This window comes from Eurypyga helias, unplaced genomic scaffold (genome assembly GCF_000690775.1).
Source record: "Eurypyga helias isolate BGI_N326 unplaced genomic scaffold, ASM69077v1 scaffold45187, whole genome shotgun sequence".
Taxonomy (NCBI): Eukaryota; Metazoa; Chordata; class Aves; order Eurypygiformes; family Eurypygidae; genus Eurypyga; species Eurypyga helias.
The window spans coordinates 1-6,583 of NW_010264471.1; the positions used below are offsets into that span (position 1 = coordinate 1).

The 6,583-nt window shown below is 54.5% G+C and overlaps 1 non-coding gene across 1 annotated transcript; it reads left to right on the plus strand.

Moving 5' to 3' along the window:
- The first annotated feature begins 4,106 nt into the window (after positions 1-4,106).
- Positions 4,107-4,177, plus strand: TRNAG-GCC. Its single transcript has one exon. It is a non-coding gene; the product is annotated as a tRNA-Gly (tRNA).
- Positions 4,178-6,583: the final 2,406 nt, after the last annotated feature.

Genomic DNA, 6,583 nt, shown 5'->3' on the forward strand with positions numbered 1-6,583 from the left:
AAAGAGATTTAACCCTTTCCTGGCCCTGAGATGCCCCTGCGCTCCCTCTTATCCATACCGTGACCATCCCATCTCTGCCTGCGTCTTGGCAGTCGTTCCTCATCCCTGCTCTGGTTTAGAGCTGCGATTGGAAAGGTAGCAATGCTGCAGGCTGATCATTTGCTTCCTGTGCTGGCCCAGCTTCTTTCCAAGACGGGCAACTCCACACTGTCCTCTTGTCCTTCCCCGCGTCCCACACAGCTCGGCATCGCGCCAGATTTGTGCCGGTGATGTTACTTAGCTTCTCTAAAACTCGCCTCTTCTTTCTTATTCTTCTGCTGAGCTAGATCCTGGTCTTAGAGTCTGTGCCTGACATCAACCTCTTGGATTACCTGCCAGAAATCCTGGACGGGCTTTTCCAGATACTGGGAGACAACAGCAAGGAGATACGGAAAATGTGAGTGTGGAGGCTGGCGGGGCGTGAGGACTGCGTCTTGCTCGCTGTCTGTCACCCTCGTTTCTTGTCAGCTCTTCTGTGTAAGTGCAGCGAAACCCCACGTGCGTGGTGGGAGACAGAGCAATCTCGCTGGCTTGGTTGGGTGGATCAAAGCGTCCTTGGCAAGGGCCTCCCTTCCCTGGCTTGTTGTGGCTGCAGTGGCTGTGGAGGACACCGTGGTCTGTTCCGGGAGACAAACTGTTTTGGCTTGATTGAGCTTTCCCAGCCCTTCCACTCCATATCGGAGCCGCAGGGGCTCATGTGTGCTTCTGGGTTGGGATGCGAGCTCTGTGAACGGAGGCTGGCGAGCCTCCCTCAGCCATGTAGAACACCAACACAGCATCTCCCGGGTGGAGAAGAGAAGCCAGCATTGTAAGCTGGCTCTTCAGATCCTTTGCTGGGCTTGAGACGGAGGCATTTGAAGCACAGGAGTGGGCGGGTGTCCTCAGGGAGGTCAGAGAATCTTGGCTTCTTGCGCTGGGAGAGGGGTACTAGACCTGTTTTGTAGGGCACCAGTGAGTGGTGAGACTGGCCTGGGTCTATCCCGCTGCCAAGCCCTCCTGGATCTCCCTTGCTTCTTGGTTTCCCAGTGTCCACATGTTGAGGAACAAGCACTGAAAGCTTTGGGTATCATCTACCCCCCTGCTGCCCTCCGTGCTCCCCATCCCAGGCACACCTCGATCTCAACAGAGCCTGTGAGGAGAGTTTTGGGAAGGCGTTGGGGGCTCTGGGCAGTCACCACCTCCATCCTCTCCGCTGTGTGCAGTCTGTGCCTCAGGGCAGGGGGAGCTTGTTAGTGCCACCACTGTCTGTCCTGGGTGTGCATGTAAGAGACCGGACTCCGAAAATTCTCTGTCCAAGGCGACCGAGCACTCACCAGCTGCTCTGCCTCTGCAGGTGTGAGGTGGCTCTTGGGGAGTTCCTCAAGGAGATCAAGAAGAACCCCTCCAGCGTCAAGTTTGCAGAAATGGCCAATATCCTGGTGATCCACTGCCAGGCGGCGGGTGAGTGCGCAGGACCAAGCGGTAGCGTGCACTTCCATGGTTGCCATGCCAGCCGTAGGCTCAGGCCAGGAGTTTTCCAGTGGGCTGTTCACCAGCTCGCCCACTTGCCTTTTCTTTATCACTGTGCATGTAAATCCCGCTGGAAGGGGGGAATAGGCAGCTCTCCCACTGCTCTTGTACTGCTGATCCCTCAGCCTCAAATACAGGTCTGCTGTCTTCCCGAAGTGGCGGTGGCTGAAGGTAAAATACCTGGCTGCGGGTGGTACCTGTGGTTGTCCAGCACATCTAGAAGGTTCTCCTTGCCTCTGGTGGCACTAGGTGCGTAGAGGGAAGAATTAAATGTGATGTACCCGGCGCTTTGTGAGGTGCTGTGCTGTAGGTCCTGCGGGTCTGCCGTGTAGGCAGCGGCAGAGGGTTACAACTGCAGTTGGATGCGTTTCCTGAGAAGGATCTTGTCCCTGACCTGTGCTCATCCAGCTTAAACTGCTCTTTAAACGTTGCTGAATGGGAGTGGTTTCTTGTGAAACAGAAAACCAGAAATAGACCACGAGTGCTTGCTCTGGATTAAACTGATGCCCAATGAATACACACTGTTTAAGCCCAAAATCTGGCCTTGCATCAGCTGACTTCCCCAGCAGTGCTTCCTTTCTCAGAACTTGAGGAGGCTAATAAAACCCCAGCTCTAGGAGTGATGCTCCACACAGACACACAGCTGCTATGGGTGTCACAGAGGGAATATACTTATGCATTGGGAAGCTTGGCAAAATGCTTATAAATGAGGAAAATTGGATTATGGATTGAACTGGGTTAATTGAAACCTAATGGTTGTGTTTAATGTCAGCCTCTCTGCAGCTTCAGGTCTTGCCTATCTCCACTGGGACTAAATTGTCCCAGTTGAGGGTCTCTGTGGGTGGAGCAGATGCGGCTCTCTGCTTGCAGGTGGTCCTTAGCCTGTGGATTGTGCTCAGCTGCCAGTGCCATCCTTTCCCTCACCTTTGCTTGTCCTGTGTCTTCCAGATGACCTGATCCAGCTGACAGCCATGTGCTGGATGAGGGAGTTCATCCAGTTGGCTGGACGGGTGATGCTGCCTTACTCCTCAGGGATCCTGACCGCTGTCCTGCCGTGTCTCTCCTACGATGATCGCAAGAAGAGTATCCTTGAAACTTGGAGCTGCTCCTGTTCCGGCTACGTCAACCCACAGGGAAGCACCAGTTGCGTGGCCTTGGGGTGCAAGGCCAGCTGCACAGCTGGAGGGGGCCAGGAGAAGTCCTCCTGCCAAGTGCTAGAACCCACACCATCCCTGTGAACATGAGGGGGTGCATAGCTGGGCTGGGGCAGCCCTGGGGCTGCGGTGGCTTCTCCGTGACTGGCCAGAGGTGGCCCATAGCTGCATGTGGCACTGCGTGTTCCTTACACCGCCTCCCCTCAGACATCAAGGAGGTGGCGAACGTGTGCAACCAGAGCCTGATGAAGCTGGTCATCCCGGAGGACGATGAAATGGATGAGGCCAAGCAGTCGACAACCCTACCGGCAGAGCCCACCTCGGAGGAGTCCCTCTGCAAGCCAGAGGCAGCCTCCAGCGGTGAGTCTGAGCTGTTGTAAGTGCGAGGAAGGTCAAGGGAAGGTCCTCAGGGGAGGTTCTTGACTTGGTTGGGTGTCCTGGGGCAGCTCACATGGGACATCTGTGCTTTCTTTGAGTCTTGGAGTCCTGTTTCACAGGTGATCCTCTGGAGACAGCGTTCAGTGCTGTCTGATCAGGGTCACTGATCTGTCCTGGAGCCCACGTGGTGCTGCGTTCCCTGCTGAGTATCCCCATCCCCTCACCATGCTTCACCTTGCCTTAGTCATGAAGTTGACTGAAAAAGATCATTTATAGTTAAACATTTAGTGTCTTGCTACATAACATGGGAATAGAATAGCCCAGCTGTCCTGCAGTGCCTGGTTCAGGAGGAGCTACCGTCACCCGGGTGACCTGTGTTAGTCCTGTGAGAGCATCAGCATGCGCGTGGAGGTTGTCCGTGTTGGGGAACGGTAGAGAACAGAAAAGAGAAGAATTTTGGGTCCTTTCCAAGTTCATGGTGCTCTTGAGACCATCATGCAAGTATTGTCCCAGTCCTAAAATTTCCAGAACAAAAAAGGCACGTGTTTCCAAGTAGGAAGGGAGACCTGGAAGCATTCAAGTGAGAAGGAACTGAATGAAGAGGGGTCCTAGGGGACCGATGCCTGAGAACAGCAGCGGCTTTAGCCTTCCGGTATGCCTTTGGCGCTGTTGTCCTAGGGTGACTAAATGCTACTTCTGGCACATCGTCATTGTCCAGGCGTGTGAAATACATGTAACACTTAAATCACATGGGCTAATCGGCTGTGTTCTGCCGTAACGCATCAGCAAGCCACTTTTGGAAAGTCCTGCTGAGGGAGGGAGCAGGAAGGTGGGAATTAAAAGGCTGAAGGGTTTTCTTACACAACCACAGCTGGGTGAAAGGGGAGGAGACTGGGAGCTGCAGGGGGGTAGCGTGTGGGGTGTGCAGGAGCAGGCAAGAGGCAGCTGGGGCAGGCCGGAGCAGGCAGGAGGCAGCCAGGGCGGGCAGGAGCGGGCAGCTGGGGCACGCAAAAAACACACGAGACAGCATTGGTGGTTCAGTGGTAGAATTCTCGCCTGCCACGCGGGAGGCCCGGGTTCGATTCCCGGCCAATGCAGCAACTTTTTTGGAAGGCATGGAGGGGAAAAATTTAGTGCTGGAGCACAGCAGCGGAAAGTTTTCTTTTTTGTTCCTTATTTGTCCCAAGAATACCTCCTTTTATTAAAACCTGTTGCAGAAGAGCTTTAGAACATCAACAGGAAGTTAAATTGCTTTAATCGCTACCCCTTCAGGGTCAGATTGCACCCTGAAGCAGGCAGGATCAGATAAACCTGTGATAATTCTGCAGCACGAACTCTCAGCTCTGCTCACGGGTTGTGCTGCTGTGTGTGTGAGTAGAGGCTGTTGGCACAAGGGGGCATGAAGAGCCAAGTTCATCCTGTCGTGCTTTGTCGCCGTGCCTGTAAGACCCCGTTGTAGCACAGAGCAGAGGTTGGAAAGGTGTTGCGTGGATAGCCACAGTGGGAGAGCTAGCCAAGTGGAGATGTCCTGGGTGGGATTTAGCCTTTCCCATGCTGTGTGGTATCTCTGAGTGTTGAAATCTGGATGCTGGAGGGCAGGGTTGAAACCATCAGAAGGACATTACAGAGGAGGAGACCTGGTTTAGGACAGTTTTGAAGCTGTGCAGCCTGCATTTTGCCAGGTTAGTGCAGTCGGGTACCAGCTTCACCCAGTACCCCTGGCAGTGGAGAAGAGCTTGACAAGGAGCGTAAACTGCAGAAGGGATCCTCAGGGTCCCCAGACCCTCAAACTGGCTGGCAAGGTATTTGCAGAAAATCGTGTAGCTCTCCAGCCTCCCAGTCCTGCTGTCTGCCTTCCCTGCAATCCCACTAACTGTGTCTCCTATTTATCTGCCCCCAGGCTCTTTGGATGCATCCGGTGACTCCAACTTCAGCAACAACAGTGTCTTCACAGCCAGGTAGGGTCTGTTTGTTGCTTCAGAGGGGCTTGAGAAGAAGGGAGGGCTTCTCGGGTTACAAACAAGGACAGACAGATGCTGACAGAGCTGTGGGGAGGGATGGTCTGGGCTGGAGAGCAGTTGTGGGTCTCCTGGGACGTGGTGGGGTAGATGACTGGGAATGCTGTAGGAGTTGACTGCTTCTCTGATGCATTTGCACTAAAATGTCTTGACTTTTTGGTAAGCTGAGGTTTGTTCCCTGCACCAGGAGACCTTGCAAAGCCCCCCAGGGAGATCTGGTGAGGCAGCGAGTGTCTGTGCACTGGGGATTCTGCAGTTGCCTTAGGCACTTCAGCTAAAAGATAGGATGAAGGTGGATGTTCGTCTTGGTTGTGGCCCTTGGCCAAAATAGGAGGCATTTGGTTCCCTCCTGACTTCTCAGAGGAGTGATGGTAGAGGAACAGCAGCGTGCTGGTCTGCCAGAGGTGCAGAGACCTCACGAGAAGGTGGTACATGAACAGTGTGAGGCTGGCACAAGAGCTTGGAGAGCCCTGACCCTGCTTCTGGGGCACCTCAGCTCTCTGTGCTGCGGTCCTGTTGGCCCACCACAGCAGGGTGCTGTAGGGCTGCAGGCTACCAGCAAGGCTGATGTGTGATGCCCACCATAACGCGTCCCAGAGCAATGCAAGTGTCAGCTTTTCGGGTGGATGGCCTGTACCCCTCCCTTCCATTTCTGCACTTCTGCAAAGCCCAGCCGCTCCCTGGGCTTAATGATGCACTGAAGTTTTTCCTCTCTTGAAAGTACAGATCTTTTTGTGCCTGGATTTTGGTTTATGGCTGTTCAGTAGTTTTCCCCAGCCTTCCTGTGATCACTGTGTCCTGGCCCTGCTCGACCCTTCAAGTTTAGCAGGTGCAGAAGTGGGTGTGTGTAGGGCTGAAATTGGGAAGGGGAAGGACAAGGCGAGGTGCTAAGTCCAAGAGAACAAGTGATAACTGCGTCTTTGTGCTGAAGACCTTGTACATGGCAGAGAGAGGGAGTGAAGACTGAAGGGCGACAGAAGCAGGGAGAGCTGGAGTGTCGCAGTGTCACCAAGAGCCAGGACAACAGCTGTCCAGGCTGAAGAGGCCCGGCAGCTCCCCAAGCACTGGGGTAAAACATCTGGGACAGCAGGCGGGACCTGGTTTTGCAGAGGGACTTGTTCTTGAGCCCTCCTAAGCCCTTTTAAACAGGAGACATCGGGTTTTATCCTAGGGTTTACCTGCCCTGAAGCCCATTTCCCCATCCTGTGTGACCTCTCCAGTAGCCCAGTGTTGAGACCTGAAACGTTTTCACTGTGGCACCCTTTGTGGGGGACTGGTGCGGGGTTGGGGGGCCGTAGGTGGTCGGCAGGAGCCCTGGACATCTGCCCAGTGCTGTATCCATTGCTGAGGCTGTCTGGCTCAGCCCTGGAGCCGGCCCCCGTAGCCAGTTGCAGCCGTAACTCTCACCAGGGAGGTGGCAGCTGCCTGCATGCTGAATGCCCACTGGGTGTCGAGACAGGACCGCAGGAAACCGTCGCATTGCTT